Genomic DNA, 18357 nt, shown 5'->3' with positions numbered 1-18357 from the left:
AACATGGCACTGGACCCTACAGTGACAGCGTGTCCCTCCAGTGTTGGCTTCCATGTTCTTCCAAGCCAAAATTGAATTTCCCACTTTCTGTGTGCACCAACATTTCCCTAATCAGCTGTCAGTACATCATTCTGCCTGCCCACTCCAAACTCCACCCACTACCAAACTAATAAAAGCCCAGTACTCCTTTGTCTGCCTCAGAGGGATCTCATCCTCTTGTGCAGCCCTCCAATTCCCACAATAAACGCCTTTATTTATTCCTAACACTCAGTACCTAACACAGAACCATTCGGGGGCTAATAACCATTCATTAAGCTGAATTAAATCTAATATCTTGCCATTTTCCAGTGCAATCAAGCACATGTCCAGGTAAACACTTTCCTTTTCAACTAACTCAATAGAAATTTTGGCATTTTTGAGCATTTTCTTCTTGAAGTGTTAATTTTCAAGGTTCCATGGCTCTTGCGCAGATCCGAGTGCTTTATCTGTGAACTACAAAAGGAGCAGGGAGCCAGATTCCACCAGGGCAGGTTCCTCCTGCCCGTTTTCCCTGGCTGCTCTTCCCGTCCACCAGCTCTACACACCTGCACCTGACCAGTTCCCACCAACCCCACACCTGCACCAGACCAGTTCTGCAGAGCTCTCCTCGGGTCCCCAAACAAACCCACAAGGCTGGCTCCGCCTCCTGCAGCCTCAGGCTTCCAGCCTGGCAACAATTCAGGAGGAGCTGCTCTGAAGAGGCTTCTGCCCTTTTGCTGGGGCAGGTGCCCTAGGTGCACGCAGGGCTTCCAAGCTGCCATCCCTAGGGCAAGTCTGAACTCGCATTGTGAGGAGGGAGTTTGTTCTCAGAGCATCTGCGAGAACATTCTGCCCAGCAGCCCATGTGCCGAAATCCACAAGGCTGGCACGTGGAAGTTCGGCTTGATGCTACAGGCTCTGAGGTCTCACAGCACAGGCGCCCACACAACTGGCACTTCCTCTAGCGGCTTGGAGAACTCAGACAATAATCCCAAGCTCTGTTCTGGAGGCAAGACCTTCTGGGGGACAGGGAGGGGATTGTGTCCTCTCCATCTGCTCTTTTTCACTCAGGAATTTGTCCTCCAAGGCCCCGGGTTGCTGGAGGAAGACACACAAAGGGTTGCTCCCTGTAACAGAAGTATTGGGAGGGAGAGTTTTCCCTGGATTTCTGTGCAGTCAGGGATGAAATGAAAGGAAATAACTGGGTGGGTCTCCTACAGACCTTGTCTCCTATACAATCCAAATACCATCAGCCTTCTCCTTACTGTAGTCGCCTGGCATTCCAAACAGCATTTTTTAAAGTGATACAGGCAAAAGCTGGGGCATGGTAGCTCATATTTGTCATCCTTGTTTCAAAAAAAGAAAGAAAAAAGAATGCCTAATGGTAAATTAGAGTTTTCCTGTCCACTTGCAAGATACAAACAAGTACTTCATATTCTAGAAGCTGAGATGGGAGGATGGTGAATCGGAGGCCAGCCTGGGCAACTCGGTGAGGTCCCCTCTCAAAAAAAAAAAAAAAATTTTTTTTAAAGGGAGATGGTGGGAGTGGTGGTTAGGGGTGGTGGTGGGTGTTGTGAGAAGGCAGAGGTGTGGCTTAATGGAAGAACAGTTGCTTGGTATAGGTGAGGCCCTGCATTTAATCCTTCGTATAGCAGGGGAAAAAACAAAAGACATAGATGAATACCACTAAAGTGTCTGCTTTTTAGCATATTCCCCAGGACATGGAATTGCATGGTTTCTGCTAATCCCTAAATTGGACTCAGAAAACCTCAGGGCATTTCTCAGTGTTTCAAGAAATGTGTTACTAATTCAAAGGTGCTAAAATTGGAAAGTTATTTACATAAAAATTATGTAACAATGCTATGGAATCTACTTACAATTTCGGAGTGTTTTCTTGCAGTAAGGATAGAGTTACTAACTGTTGTAGAGTAACTAACTGATGTAGCTGTGAAGGAGGACTCTGTTACAGGTGAGTGGGAAGCAGAAGGAATTGCTTGGTATGCCAGGCAAGCGCTCTATCTCCAAACTGCATCCTGCTGATCCAGAGACAGGTCTGCTGCTTCATTTTAAACATCTCCCACTCTTTCTCTCTCAAGCATCTCAATGCAAGGATCCTCTCTTACTTTCTATTCAAAGAAAAATAATGGAATTGTGTATTTCCAGAAGAATATTGTTTACAAAATTCAAGTCAAGATGACCAAGGTTTCACATTTTCTTAAACTTTGGTAGGATTTTAAGCTAACATTATCATCTTAGATCTTTTTCTTTGTAAGGTCATTGGAAAATTCATTTCCTACCCATTTCCTCTCTACTTACTGAAGCATGATGAACAGATTCCATAAGGTAATGTTAAACGAAACCCCAAATGCAGCCAAAGTAATATAAGAGGAATTATCAAGGGGAAAGAGTGGTGTAGTTAACACATATAAATGGACCTGCTCATGCATTTTTAAAATAATTTTTTCCTTTGATATTAAAAAAGAGGTAGAATATAAAGGCAAACATTTGTATCATCATGCATCTAGAGCTTAGATTAATCCAACTAAAAAATAATTAACATGATCCATTGAGAGCTTAATCAAGGCCAACACTCTGTCTGGTCCCTGCAAATCTGTAACTAATTTACTGTTACTGATACACTTTTGATGCCTAGCTGTGTACACTGAAAACAAAACTCTCAGTGCCCAACAAAGGGCTCTAAGATTTTCTTGTGCTAAACTGACCTTTGTTGGTACTGTTGAAGCTCTAAAGCTGCATTCCAGATGTATTTTCTTTGTGAAAATAAACAGTATATTTTTGTTGTTATTTGATTGAGGCATGAACATTTGATTTGAGTTTGGGGAGAAGGGAGAGGAATTACTATTGTTTACTTATTGTTTATTTATTACTTATGGTAGGGATAGAGTCCAGGGCCTCCAATTGGTAGGCCAGTAGTCTATCATGGAGCTATATTCCGAGTTCAGTTTTATATTTTAAAAAAACACTTAGGCTATTAACTAAACCAATCTCCCTTGCCTAAGTCACACTTTAGCATAAGAACTGAGGCAATTTAGATGACATCAAATTGAGCTTTTAGAATTTACAAAGCACTTTTGCCTGTATTATCTCATGTAAACCTCCCAACAAAAAAGAAACGCTACTATTATCCTCCCCTTGACAGATAAGAAAACTAAGACTGATGATATTTAAGCAATTGTCCACAAGTAACCCAGATACTGAGATGCAAGTTTAAAAACTGAACCCTGTGCTTGGGTCCCAAATTCTGTATTCCTTCACCACCACACAGCTGCCATCTAAAAATTGTAGCAGGATGACGCGGGGATCCGAGAATTAAGTGCAGCGCTCTGGGCAGAAACTTCCCTTAGTAAGTGATAAAAACCCACTCAGAGCTCTTCCTTCCCAACCACTCACAGCTAAAATGTCAGGGAAAAGAAACACTTCCTACCTCTCTCCCTGCCTTTCTCCGCCCCCACCAGCACTCTTCCCAGGCTGTCAGATTCTTACAAAGCATTTGGGGCTCCTGTCAGGGAGGAGAAGGGAGCACTTGCCTAGTTCTCATGACAATGACAACGAAGCTGTTACATTAGTTGTTGAGGGGGCAGAAGGGGTAAGTGTAATCACAAAGAACAGAAAATTCCCAGTTTACCTAAGGTTACAAAGACCTCCCTAATTTGTTCTTAACCCTCTGTCCTCTCAGACCTGAAATCAACTGTTAGAATTCAGTTTAAGACAGAAAGGTGCATGGCTCAGTGGTTCATTTCCAGATAAAGATAATACATTATTCAAATATGAATAAATTAGAGCAACAGTCAAATAATTATAAGATCATACATAGCTGACAACAAGCAAAACCATGTGCAAACCAAGTTATACAAGTAAAGAACCCACAAGTAAGTAAATAGCCAGTTGGTTTGTATTGAGAACTGAACTTCTCTGTATCCAAAGACCCTTCTCGACAATGCCGAGAAATTTATATTAGTAAAATTATAGAGTAACAAGAAAATGAAGCTGTCCTCACATGGTAGGTAGTAAAGCAACTTTTTCCAAATAGAGCTAAAGATACTTTGGAATAACCCAGGGGGCTTCATGGAGTCAGAGGACCCCTGTACCCCTGGGCTTGGCCACTGTAGATATCATAGTGCAGAGCGCAGGACTTGGAATAAGCAGTGTTATGAAAATATTACTTTTGTGAGAGCGAACAGGGAAGTTTGGAGAAGAAAGATGCTTAGAAGGACCAGTGATGAGGCAGTGCCAAATCTGAGGAAATTTGCCAGAGCAGCTTCTAGGATTTCAGTTGATTAGAAGGAATCCAGTGAGGAAATCCTCATCAGGGAAACTAGACTCCACCAGATTGAGATGCAGACCTCAGAGGTAAGGGGAATCATGTTTCAGTTGAATCAATCAAGAGAATTCGGAGAAGGGTTCTCGAGGGATTGTATAACTCCACGCTGTCTGAAGATGTTCTAGTGTTTCTCGGAGTGTCATTCCAGTCTGTCCTAAAATGTTCCAGTCTTCCTACAGTTATGACTCCTACCTTCCGAAGGTGTCTCAGGAAACTCTCACTGTAACCTTATCACTCTCTAAGGATGTCCCGGTCACAGACAGCCACATCCTTCTCCAGAGATGTTTCTGATCATACTCTTGAGTAAAGCTCAGTTACCCTGTGAGTTTGTTCTAGGCACCTCTGTGGTTCCAAGGATGTATTTGCCAGGTGACATTTCCAAATTCTTCATTTCTATTGCTACTACTGATCACAGAGTGTTTTTACTGGTACATCTCCATGACATCTAAACCCCTCAATTTTCTTTTAAAGAACATAAGGGCTTAACAGTAAATTTTCCAAGTAACTACTTAATATGAAAGGAAAAAATTCCTTCATTAGTGAGAGGGCAGTAGAGAGTAAATCTCCATTTATGGTCACATGAATATGAACTAGTGTCATCTTTGGTACTAGGCTAGTAAATGTTACTGAATAAATGAATGAACGAATGCATGAATGAGTGATAGAGCTCCAGTTCTCCAAACTTCAGAAAGATGCCATAGCCTTCACAGAAAACAAAAACAATAGAAAAAATGGAGAACACTTATTGCAGGGTTTGTTGTTTTTGTTTGATTTTGAGATTCTAAGGATCAAACCTAGGGAAGTCCTCACATATACTAGGCAAGTCCTCTGTCACTGAACTCCACCACCAGCTTCAGACTGGTATTGTAGAAAATGCCCACATCTGTCTGTAATTCCAGCACTCGGGAGACTGAGGCAGTAGGACTGCTGCAAATTTAAGGCCAGCCTGGGCTACAAAGTGAGTTCAAGGCCAACCTGACCTGCAGAGTGAAATTCTATCTCAAAAGACAAACAAAGCAAAACAAAACAAAACCAAAAACAAATCCTACATCTGGTTACTCATAGATACTTTTGAATAATGTGTAGTAATTGTGCATGTTGGCTAGTAGTCACAGCATAACTCATTTCAAATAGATTTTGTAAAAGAAAAATCAGAGTAGCAAATGTAACCTTTGATAAAATATACCTCACACATAATGTTCCATACTGTCTCTTTAAACAATGGCATGATGTGTTTGTGAAGCAGTCAAGAAGAACAAATTAACCCCCTGGGCAAACTCTGGGCAAACTATTCGTGTGAATGCAAAATAGTGAATGATACTTAATTCTACATCCATTTTTAAAAACTGACCTCGTGCTAGTGGTAAGGACTTTATTTTTAGCCAGAACATTACAGAATGACAAATGAGATTCCTGGGGAGAAAATTACTTCATGTAATTCAAGGCAAGTGAAATGTCACAGGCTTTGGGTGGGATTTTGTTAGGGTCAGAGTTCTCAGCAAGGCTAAGGGATACGAATCTGTGAAGAATGAGGCAATTCGAAGAACCTGTTAGAACTGACCAGCGTGTGGGGCTCTCATAAAAAGTGAGGTGGTTGGCTGCTTCCAGATGCAGGAACTGTCAAATGGTCTGTGGAATTATATGGAGCCATTTGAATTGGTGCTGCCAATGGGACTTCATTACTTTTCTCATTGCTGAGACAAAATACTGGTCCCTGAAGTTAAAGGAGGAAAGGTTTATTTTTGGCTCACAGTTTGTAGAGGTTCAGTCCATATCTGGCTGGCTTCAAGGCAGGGTGAAGGGTGACATGGCAGAAAGGCATTAGAGAGGAGAAACAGTTCAAGATGGGTGAAGGTAGCAAAGCAACAAAGTAGAGAAGAATCAAGTTCAAGGGAACTTAGCAGCTTCTTTCTGTCCCTTTTATATTCTCTCTACGCTACCGGGCTTAGGATGGGTGTCAAACCAATCAGTGGACTGATTTAGTAATCACACATCCTTAGTCTGAGCATCACATAATCTAGATCCAGCCACCTCTGAATAAGCCCCACCTATGACTGCCGGAGGCTTTGGGGGGCATCTAGACACAAGCCATAATATAACCATTCGAGTCTTCTTTTTAAGGTATCGCTGAGTCACTCAGTCATTATTTATTCAGGAATGGTTCCCCACGATGAAAAACCCTGAAATTCTAAATAAATTAGATCACAATCTACTTTTTGTATACTAAATTAGATTTCAAAAGAGTCAAACTAGTGTAGAAGAGGGAGTAATACTGGAAAGAGCCAAAGTAAATAACACTCTTTCCCCCAAATGGCTCAGGTTCAGATAAAATGGTTTTATTCTAAATATATAACTACTAGGTTAAAAGTTGATTCTCTAAGATACATACCATGCAAAAGTATTGTTAGCTGATTCACAGATAACATTGGTTCTAACCCATTGTACTCAATGTCTCCTTTTTGTAATAAATATTTTGTAACATCTTACTGTCCTGAAATGAAATGCATAGATAACATGAAAAACTACATAACTTCAACACTCACTATATTGTGAGGTGCCTGGAGTAGTGAAATTTATGGGGACAGGAAGTACAATGGTGGCTTCCAGAGGCTTGGGGGAAGAGGGACTAGAGAGTTAGTGTATAATGGGCAGAGAGTTTCAGCTCTGTAAGATAAAGAGAGCTCTGTAGAGAGAGGATGACAGCTGGTGCACAATAGTGTAAGTACACCTAATGTTACTGGATTGCACACTTAAAAATGGTTAAGATGATAAATAGTGTCATATGTATCTTTCTACAATTAAAAGAAATCTTGATTTTGCTGGTAATAACAGTTACTTGGGAGCTGAGGCAGGAGGATCATAAGTTTGAATAAAAAGGACTGGAGAGGTAGCTCAGTTGTAGAGCACCTTCCTAGCAGGCCTGAGGTCTTGGATTCAATCTCCACTACACAGCTAGGTAGACAGATAGATAGGACAAAATCTCACCATGATATTGCTCTACTGATACAAGAGAAATAAAAGAAAAGTTATTTATTTTGAAATAATACAATCAACAAAATGTTCATGCTAGAAGACGTGACAAGCTGGTTAGAAGCTACAAGATCACCAAACTTGTGAGAATCACAGATGTAGGATGATGTAGTGCACTTCCGTGGCAATGCCTCCATGCACCAGATTTGCAAATGGTATGTGACTCTTGGAAAGTTCTTTATAAAGCAAGGGGTGGTTTTCTCTGGTTGTATATGGCACTTACATTTTTGGAAGACTCAGCGTATGTCAAATCTCATAAAAGAGACATTATATTTATATGTAAAATCAGCTAAATTCATAAGTAATTATAAGCAGATTTATCACCAATGTACTGGGCTGCATTTGAAAGTCAGAAAAGTCCTTGTTGTACAAGATTATTTTTACCACTGAGGCACATCTTGCAACCTTGGCTCCTGCCTGCGAGATACCATCAGCGCCCCCTCCAGTCATTGTGACACCCAAAGTTACCCCAATCCCTTCAGGGCCCCTCAGAGCCACTGACAAATGCCTAGTGCACTTTGTACCCTGACTCTAAGCACCTTCTCACTGACGATTGTCAGATTTCTCATCCTACTATGATTCCTGCTTGTTGAAGCTCACAGTTCTATTAGCTTTACCCATCATACTTAATTTTAAAAAAGTTTTTAATAGTGTTGCCCAGTTAGCTGAAAACCAAACAATAGAGATTTTTAAACAAACGCACTTTTCTGTCTCCTTTTAAAACAAGTGAAAGATTAAAATGATCCAAAGAGAAACCACAGTCTCCCTTTTTATAAAGGGCAACAAACAAATCAGTAAATTAATCTTTGGTGTATTTTGCTTTGGGACTCCAAACTGACGTTGTTCAATCAAGGTAGGTTAACTCAAACTCAAAACAGTCTCAATCAACACATCCTTTTATTACGGCTTTGTGTGTGTGTGCGCACACACACACACAGACACACACACATATACACACACACACGCACACAGACCACAATTCTCATGAGTGCAAGTGCTTTGGGGGCAGCCCTTCTTCGTTTCTGACCTTCTCATTGTGCCTTCCAAGCAGCTTCATACCCATAAAGCACTCAGTACATAGCTATTAAAATGAATTGAATTTGTACATGTGTGATATTTATAGCAACTGCTAATATTAAATTAATCAAGGCACCCTAGCGTCAATCCCTCCAGGTAGACAGAATTTTAATGTACTGGATTTCACTTTCAAGTATGTCATTGTCTCACAAAAGAGGAAGACAAAGATAAGTTGGAGTGAAGATCAAAATTCTCTACGTAGGTTATCTCCGTGATTTCATTGGAGATCAAATGCAGTAACCTGAAATCTGCAGAGTAATTATGCCAGATCGCCTCACGTCATCATTATTCTTTCCCAGGATAAAACTGTCTCTCCTGGGCTCTACAAGAAACAAGTTTGGCTAACACAAGCAACCTCCAATTACAGCGATATCTTTGCTGTGGAAAAAAAATAAACGTGTAATTAAATTTTGCAGGTGCAACAATCCTGCCATTACGAACCATGGAGGAAATCTGTGAAATTATCCTGAGCAATTTTCTCCGGTGTAATTTGGAAATTAGCCCACCTGGAGACATAAACCTACAGTTTCCTCTGCCATTGTCTTATCACATTTATCTTGTCTTAAATGCTGATACTCCTATTGCAAAGAGAAACAGGTTTAAACATTCAAACCTCTCCAACGGAGTAGAGTATTTCAGAAATTTGAATTCCAGGCCCACTGACTTTCATGCTGGCTTTAAAGACCATAAAAACCGACCGAAAGTACTGCAGGGCATAACTAACCTGCCAGCAAAACATTGCCGAGCCGTGGCAACCCCGATGCACGTGCAGACTTGCAAATGTTGAACGCCTGGGTCCCTAAGAAGCATGTACCGCGTCTCCCAGGAACCTGGTATGGTGTGACTGCCAACACTGCCCAGAAAAGGAGCCGGTTCACGCCAGATACTGCAACCTCTTGAACAGAACCATTTTTACTTCCTCATCTCTTCCTTGGTGCAGGGATAGGCAGAACAAAGGCACCATGTCAGAAATGGTGTGGTCTCTTTGGGACCTGGGGAAATGGCTCTCTCAGCCTTGGGTTTGCCATCTAGAAAAGGATAGTCTTTATTTGCTCAAGTGGTTTGGGATCTTCAAAGAAAAGAGGCTTGATTATTATTCAAATATTTGTACATCACTTAGGCTGCATTGGTCATACCTCATTATGCTCTTCAAATTTCCCAGGGAGTTTGGATCACTCAGGAACTGCAGGATGTTATCTTTCCTTCCTCCCATAGCCCTTCCCGAAGCCTCATTGGGTGCACTTATCTTTTGATTTTGGGAGCTTCTGAAACAGAGCCAGACAGAACTCTAGTTGTCAGCTATGACATCGGTGCTACCTTGCTGTTTTGGTCATACAGATCCTTGTATGCTCCAGACACGTGAGCTATGTATACTTACAGAAAGAGACACCTGCATATTCTTTGACACCCATAGATCTACACTCTTTATGAACATCATTTCCAGGAAGCCTTCTAACACTACACCACCCACCTCAACAGAGGTCAGCGTCTCTCTCCTTTTTGTATTTTTAAATCTTTCTCTAGTATTCTGTGCTCACATCTGTCAGAGCATTTATTACCACGTATCATAATTGCATGTTTACTACCCACCATACCATTGCACTATGAATCCTTAAGATAAGAATTGCATTGTTTATCCTTGTTTCTCCTGCAATTGGTGCAAGGTGTAACACATGGTAGCAATTTGGTATGTGCTTGTTAATGGGTGAATGGATACGCATGTGTGTAGGTCTGTATTAACATTTTAATATATTTTTGCTAGTCTCTTGATTACTTTAACTTGTTCATTGTTATGAATTGCTTTTATACTTTCAAGAGTTATAGATGGTCCTTGTAACCATTGGGAACAATTTAGAAGTTCTCACCGAGGAAAGACGGAATCTTTTTCCATCCTTCCTCATCAATCCCACTTCCTTTTTCCAGACAAAAACACTGTCAAAGCTTTTTCTTTGCATTTACAAACATTCATTTATATCAACAAAATATTTTCAAAGCAATAAGGTTGTTATATTTTAGGTACTAATCTGTCTTGCTTTTTTCTACTTAAGATATAACACATCTTGCTCTTTGTGTGTAAAAACATAAGACCTCGTGCTCAGCTATTCATTAACCTACTTATGCATTCATTATAAACGTGCTCAATACATTTGCTTTTAAAACTGAACAGGGGAGAATGCTGTAAAATGAAGAATAAAGTTGCCTTGATCTGCAGACACTCTTTGCTCATCCTACACCAGAGATAAACACTTGCCATCAGCCCTACTTTTCACACTTTTGGTGGTTATCATGGCTGTAAATTATTGATTTCTACAAATAAGATATACTCTATCAACTGCTCAGTAGGTTGAGAATTCAGTGTTTTTATTCCACCTCCTCCACACCCTCCCACATCTTGACTTTCTGTTGTTCTGTCTAGTCATTTCAGTGGCTACAAGAGTAACCTTCCAGAAAGTACTGAAAACTCTATCTGGGCCTCTGGACCTTAGCACTTCTGCTCCCCTGTGTGCGCTGGGTGCCCAGCAGACACCATGCTCTGCCTCCAGCCTTTGGGCTTCTCTCAGCTGCACTGTCCCTCACTGTCGGGGTTATGATATTTACATTCGGTTTTCATTTCCTCTATGCAATGATTTTAGCCTCCGCTGTTTGCTTCCAGGAAGTTTTTGAAGTTTCTTGTCTGCTCGTCACACGTGTCTTGTGGTTTAGCATTGGTACAAACCAGTGCTTCTGGGGTATCTTTGTTATTGTCTTGATGGGCCTTGGAGAATAATAATGGTAAAGGTATGAATTTAGTTTGTTCTTTTAGACTCTCTCTTGCTTCTTTTGACTGTAATTATTTCTTTCCGACAAATTCACGAACTTTCCTTAATTCTTTTTTTTTTTTTTTAATTAGGGATGGAACTCATGACCTTGTGCTTGCCAGGCAGGCACTGTGCTGCTGAGCTATATCCCTCACCCCTTTTCTTAATTTTAGTAAGCTATAAATACAATGGTATCGGTGAGCTGCATTGTATTAGAAACAAAGATTTCAGAAGTCAGCCAAAATTAGCATTTATATGTTGTCACTGTCAGCTCAATATAGTTCTTCCCACTTGCCAACTTTATCTTGCTTCTAAATAACAAATAACGATTTTAATCGCTATAAGTAGTATTATGTTTTTGTTCTCTGATAAATTCTATTTATAAACTTTGAGAGTATATTGGTGTTTGTAAAAGACCTGAGCTGGCTTAAATGAAAATATATGTGAAGTCACAACTCTATCAGGGAACTGATATTGCTTGTATCACAAACTATTGGTGCTCCTTGTTCTCATGTTCTAGTCCCAAGTACAGTTAAGTTGCTCAAAGAATTATTAAAAGTTTCATAGAGTGCATCTTTTTTATTTAAAAAAATGTCTTAGTAAAGTCTTGTGGTTGATTAGCTTTGTTGAACTCAACCACACTGACCTGGCAATTTCTGCTGATTCTCTATTAAAGACTTCTGGGGTGTGGGCCACGGGCATATCATGGTTTTACTCATTTTTTCCATGAGTGACTCTCTGAAGAAGCCCTTGGAAGGCCTGAGAAACTCCTTTTTAATCATAACCTTTACGACTTCTCTTCCCTTTCTTGGTATGCCAATATTAAATGCACCAGGGAAACTTATTTCAATTACACTGGATGGCTTCCCCTTCCAGTTCATCAAATTATACACACGCACTTCCGAGGAAGTTATCCAGCGTAATTCTTAGTTCTGGGGAGCAAGAACAGGGTGCCAATTACTTAAGAAGTGCTCATTAGGAATTAGAAAGCAAATATAATTACCACATGCCAATTGCATAGGAAATAAGACTGTTTTCAACAAAGCCAGGCTTATTTTATGTGCCCCATATAGCACCCACAGGATGTGTTCTTACCTGTTTCTCCCTCCCCCAAATACTAAATACATATAGGAGGTGAAGACTTAAGTAGGAAACATAATAGACTGAAAACTCCTTATTTAACATACTCAATTATATTTCTAGCACCTAGCTGGGCTTATAGTGGAAGGTCTAAACACACCTGTGGAGTCTTTGTATACCTACAGTAGACAGGAAGTTAACTTTATGTAGTATGAGCTTTTTGTGTGTGGATGCGCTCACGCACACACACACACACACACACACACACACACAGGGCTTTAAAGGCTTGAATATGCCAAAATAGTACTTAAATTTACAAAAATTTTAGAGTTGAAAATTACAGATTCACAACTTCCATCACCCAATTTCACAGCAGATAAAAACACCGACCCCTTTCTTAGGTGTATGCCCTGTCTTCATGTGGTCATGCTGTTCTAATTTCTTCCATTGTGGAAGAAAAATATTGGTTGTAACTGCCCTATAGGCAAAGACCACATCGAGCATTCCCCTTGTGTCCGCTCCAAGCTTCTCCCATATTTCCTCCCCAGCCCCACCCCAAAGTTGTCTAAAAATGGTTCACAATCTTGGGAACAACTATTTTCTAGATGGCTATAGAGAAAACAGAAATTGTAGATCTTTTCAATAACCGTCATCTGCCACGTTTGACCTGATTTAGGTAGTGTCAACTTAGGGTTTTTGGCACTGCTAACCCTCAGAGGCATCTTTTCCATTTTTATAATTTAGTTGCATCCTCTTAAAGTACACATATTATGTAGAAATATATTTGGAAAGAAGTCTGAATTTTTGATACATTAGATGGAAAAAACAAAAGCAGTTTCTCACCGCCAGCTTTTCACATTTCTTTCCTTGTTAGTCCATACAAACATTCAGTAATAAGGAAATGATCCAGAAATGGCCAAACCGGAGCTCGAGTCGTATTTGTCACCTAGCAGGGGTTTGTTTTGTTCACTCAAGGTGGAAGGAGAAAACTCAGCCCCTTTCTTCCATGGGGGCCCTTCTCTTGGTGCTTAATTCTCAAGCTGAGGAAAGAAGCCCATTTATCTTTCGAATCACAGGGAAGCAGACAGGAATGAAGAAGCTTTTTTAACTGCGTCTCCCAATACCCAGCCATGAAAATTCAACCAACAGTCACCCGGCCTCCCAGAGCCTCTCTGAAGCAGTTAAGTTTCATTTTTAGTAAAACTTTTCACGTTTATCAGAGGTCTGGTTCTACCTGCCCTATGTCCAGTGGGTGACCTGGGAAAAGAAGTGATTCAGTCGCCAAGCCTTTTCCAGGCTCTGGGAATAATCATCGGGTAGGGAAGACAAAGTTCCTCCCCTGATCCTAGTAGTGATCCGGAAACACACAGTGTAGCCTTAGGGGTCCGTGCGCAGTGCAGCAAAGGCCTGCAGGGGTAACAGCGAAGGGTGCAGAACGCACAGAGCAGTGGGCGGGGCAGCGATGGGCGGGGCCTGCGTCGGGAGAGGCGGGGCCTGGAACACTGCGGTGGGCGGGAGGCGGTGGGCGGGGCTGACGCCAAGTTGCACCTGCATCCTTATCGCCCAATCAGATCCGCACCCTGAGCAGGACAGTGCGCTCCGGGAGATGACCCGCGCTGCTGGACGATGGCTGAGAGAGAGCTGCTGCACCTGCCTTAGAGTGGAGCCCCAGACTGTGACTCACTGCTGCTGTTCTGTCTATTGCTAGGAGCTCCGCTGGAGCTGTTTGGTTCCAAAAGAGGCCACCACCACAGCTCCAGGCACACGCAGGAGGCGACCCAGCCGCGGAATGGATGGAGCAGGGCCCAGGCTGGCGAGGGTCGGCCCAGCCGGCTGTCTACTGTCACAGGCACCGTGCTACGAGTGGGAGACCCTGACCTATACATGGTTAACACACAAATAAACTGGAGTATTTTGTGACTTGATCATATGTAATTCAAATTCCAGTTTTAATAAAGTTTTATCAGAACACAGCCGTATTCGTTTTTAACATATTGTCTATGCCTGCTTTTGTGCGACAGAAGCTGAATTAGCAGTAGGGAAGAGACAGGGAGGATTTATCTAAAATATTATGATCTAGCCCTGTAGGAAAAGGCCTACTGACCCCTGCAAAGAGCGTGTGTTGTGCTCAGTATGCCCTGAAAAAAGAATACAGTACAGTTATGAAAAATAATACATCTCTATATAGACAGCGTCTGTGTTAAATAAAACGAACAGAAGCAAATGAGCTCAGTACGTTTGCGTCCTCTACATATTCTGTAGGGCATCAGCTGCCAAGTGGCAGCCTTTGGCCTGTCAGGCCAAGTACCTAGGACCTTCTCCCCCAGGGTGCACGCTCACCAATTGCTTGTTGAATGGTGGAATGAAGAATCTAGGAAGCAATGAAGAAAAGATCCACAAATGTCACTATGTACAAGTTTAAAATACACACTTTGTATTCCATCAGATGTATTGCAAGCCTCTCTCTGTCTCTCTGTCTCTGTCTCTCTGTCTCCCCCAGTGTTAGGAATTGAACTCAGGATCTCGCACATGCTACGCAAACTGTACCATTGAGTTGTACCCCCAGCTCTCAAGAGCCTATTTCTTAGTCAGCTCCCACAAATCATAAGTTCAAAAACCCTACAGAAAAGTGGGCAAGGACATCAGCAAAAAGCAACTGAAGACAGCTCCATATGCATGTGAAAATATGACCAAGTTTCCTCACAAGAGAAAAATAAACTAATGGATGTTTTTTTTTTCCCACCTCTCAACTAATGAGGGCACCCTGTACTAGTGAAATTGCAAGTTAGCACAACTTTCTAGGGAATGCAGTTTGGCAAAATCTAACCAATATGTAAAATGAGTGTGCCCTGCCTCCTAGTAATTCTGATTCTAAAAGGTTATCTTGTAGAATCTTTCACATTTCAAATGAAACAACTACATGATCACTTACTTGACTAGAGAAAAAATTAATGTGCAGTCTACAAAATGCCACGCAGCCTAGGAAAAAATGCAGCAACTTTTCAAGTGCAGATGTAGAATGATTTTCAAATTTTATTAAGTGAAATAAATGCATAATAAACCTGTGTAGAACGATACATTTGTTTAAAAAGAAAAGAAAAAATTCACACGGGATTCCTTACAGTGACTGCTTTAGTAAACTGCAGAGATAACTACAGGGATAGTTGCCTTTCCAAAGCAAAACTGTTTGGCAGGGAACAGGCAGTAAGGAGGCCTCACTTTTACTTCCTATCTTTGGCCCTTTTATATCCTATTTAACCAAAATGGTTAATATTGAAATAAGAATTTTGTACTTGCTTGGGCAGCACAGATATTAAAATTGGAATGATACATAGAAGATTAAAATGACCTTTTCATGAGGATGACATGTGAATTTGTGAAGTGTTTCATATTTTTAAGCCCAAAGCCCATACAAGGAAGGAAATTATAAAGATCAGAGCAGAAATTAACACAGTGAGACTAAACAATACAAGAAGAATTAATGAATCAGAGTTTGTTATTTGAACGAATAAATAAAATTGATAAAACCCTAGAAAATCTTATTAAAAAATAAAGAAAAAAGTCAGATTCATCCAATGTGGAATGACAAGAGTCATGACTAGAGATCTTGTGGAAATTCAGAAGATCCTCAATAGCCACTGCAAAAATCTTTACTCACATAGAATGGACCACAGAAGAATTGGACAGATTCTTAGGAACATATGAATTGCCAAAGTTGAATTAAGAAGATATAAAAATTCTGAATAACCTAATATCCGTTAATGAAATTGAAAATGTAATTAAAAACTTACCAACAAAGAAAAGTTCAGGTCCTGATCGATTCATGGCTGAATTCTACAAGAAATTTAGAGAATATTTAACAACAATACTCTTCAAATTCTTTAATGAAATTGAAAGGGAAGCAATTTTCCCTAACTCATTCCTGGAGGCAAGTATTACCCTGATAACAAAGCCAGAGAATGATTCAACCAAAAAAGAGAACTACAGGCTAGTTTCCCAAATGAACATAAATGCAAAAGCCCTCAGTAAAATACTAGCAAACAGGATGTAGAAAATCATCAAGAAGATTATACACCATGACCAAGTATAATTCATCCCAAGAATGCAGATGGGTCAACATATGCAAATCAATAAATGTAGCACACCATATTAACAGAACCAAAGACAAAAATCACACAATCATCTCAATAGATGCAGAAAAGCTGTTGATAAAAGTCTAACACTCATTCATGATAAAAACCCAACAGAAAATCAGACTGTTTGGTCTTAACCTCAATCTGATAAAAGCCATCCATGATAAACCAATAGCCAACATCATACTAAACAGATGACAACTGAGAGCTTTCAACCTAAAATCAGGAACAAGATAAAGTTATCCACTATCACCACTCCTATTCAATATAGTTCTGGAGTCATTAGCCAGCACAATTGGACAAGAGAGAGAAATAAAAGGAATAAAGATAGGAAAACAATAAATTAAATTATCATTATTTGCAGATTACATGATACTCTACATAGGAGGCCCAAAATTCACCAAAAGACTTGTAGAATTAATAAGTTCAGTACTGTAACTAGATACAAAGTCAACAGTCAAAAATCAGTAACATTTCTGTACACAAAGAACAAATTCACTGAGAGAGAAATTATGGAAACAACACCCTTCATAATACCATTAAAAAATGAAATACCTAGGAATCAATCTAACAAAAGAAGTGAAAGATCTATACTCTAAAAATTACAGTACTATAAAAAAGGATATTGAAGAAGATATCAGAAAATAGAAAGACATCCCTTGCTCATAGAAAGAACCAACATGGTGAAAATGGCCATTCTCCCAAAACTGTTATACAGATTTAAGTCAGTGCTAATCAAAATACCACTAGCATACCTCACAAATCTAGAGAAAACATTCCCAAAATTCATTTGCAACCAGAAGAGTCCTAGAACACAAAGGCAATGTTAGGCAACAAAGACAAGGCAGGAGGCATTACGATCCCTAACTTGAAATTATACTACAAAGCTACTGTGATAAAATCAGCATAGTACTGGCAAAAACAAAACAAAACAAAACAGACCTAAGGGTCAGTGGAACAGATTAGATTACACAGACATGGTTACAAGCACATTCAACCATCTTATCTTTGATAAAGGGACCAAACACGTTCACTGGAAGAAAGATAGCCTCTTCAATTTTTGGTGCTGGAAAAACTGGCTTTCCGTATGCTGAAGACTAAACTAAGACACCATGTCTATAATCATGCGCTAAACTAACGTCAAAATGGAACAAAGATCTAAATATTAAAACAGAAACACTAAATCTACTGGAAGAGAAATAGGTAAAAATCTTAAAGATGTAGGGGTAGGCAGAGTTTGTGAACAAAAGCCAAACTGCACAGGAAGTACTTCAAAGAATCAACAACTGGGATCTCATCTTATTAAAAAGTTTTTTTCACACCAAAAGAAATCACCAACAGAGTGAAATGAAAACCCACAGTGCAAAGAAGTTTATCCAACTGTCCCTCAGACAAAGGACTTTTGTCTAGAACATAATAAAAATAAAAAAACTGAAAGAGTAATAAGATCCAAAATATACAATAGATGTTGTAATAATGAAAGGGAAAGAAAGTGCTCAAAAGAAAAGAACAACTGGGATGGGGAAAGGAGAGAAGGAAGACAGGAAAAGATTACATGTATGTTGGTGAACATATATAAATGTATGTAGGTATAAATGTATGTAGATTGGTGAACATATATAAAAGTATGCAAGACAGACAACTATACTACTGATCTCTTTTAGTTCATCAAAAAGAAGTTTGTGCTGTCATTGTTTGATCATTTTTATGCCTAGATCTTGTAACGTGAACAACTACTTTTAAGATAATAATATGCAATATATAACTAGTATTAATTTTCTAGTATTTTTTTGAAATTCTGTATCATGAGCCGGGGATTTAGCTTAGTGGTATAAGTGCCTGCATGGCAAGTGCAGGGTTCTGAGTTTGATCTCTGGTA

At 40.0% G+C, this 18357-nt stretch overlaps 1 protein-coding gene, 1 long non-coding RNA gene and 1 other non-coding gene across 3 annotated transcripts in view; 2 read left to right on the top strand and 1 right to left on the bottom strand.

Moving 5' to 3' along the window:
* The window catches only part of Kctd1 (potassium channel tetramerization domain containing 1), a 188757-nt gene that overhangs the window by 107399 nt on the left and 63001 nt on the right, over positions 1-18357 (bottom strand). The window lies entirely within an intron of this gene.
* LOC134471803 (uncharacterized) lies at positions 10261-14324 on the top strand. The gene is made up of 3 exons (XR_010041464.1): positions 10261-11245; positions 11358-13525; positions 14054-14324. It is a non-coding gene; the product is annotated as an uncharacterized LOC134471803 (long non-coding RNA).
* LOC111758080 (U6 spliceosomal RNA) lies at positions 15635-15741 on the top strand. Its single transcript, XR_002792315.1, has one exon. It is a non-coding gene; the product is annotated as a U6 spliceosomal RNA (small nuclear RNA).

Source organism: Cavia porcellus, unplaced genomic scaffold (genome assembly GCF_034190915.1).
Source record: "Cavia porcellus strain 051 isolate PalLab524CR breed Dunkin Hartley unplaced genomic scaffold, mCavPor4.1 scaffold_20, whole genome shotgun sequence".
Classification (NCBI taxonomy): Eukaryota; Metazoa; Chordata; class Mammalia; order Rodentia; family Caviidae; genus Cavia; species Cavia porcellus.
This window is presented reverse-complemented; position numbering and strand designations above follow the sequence as displayed.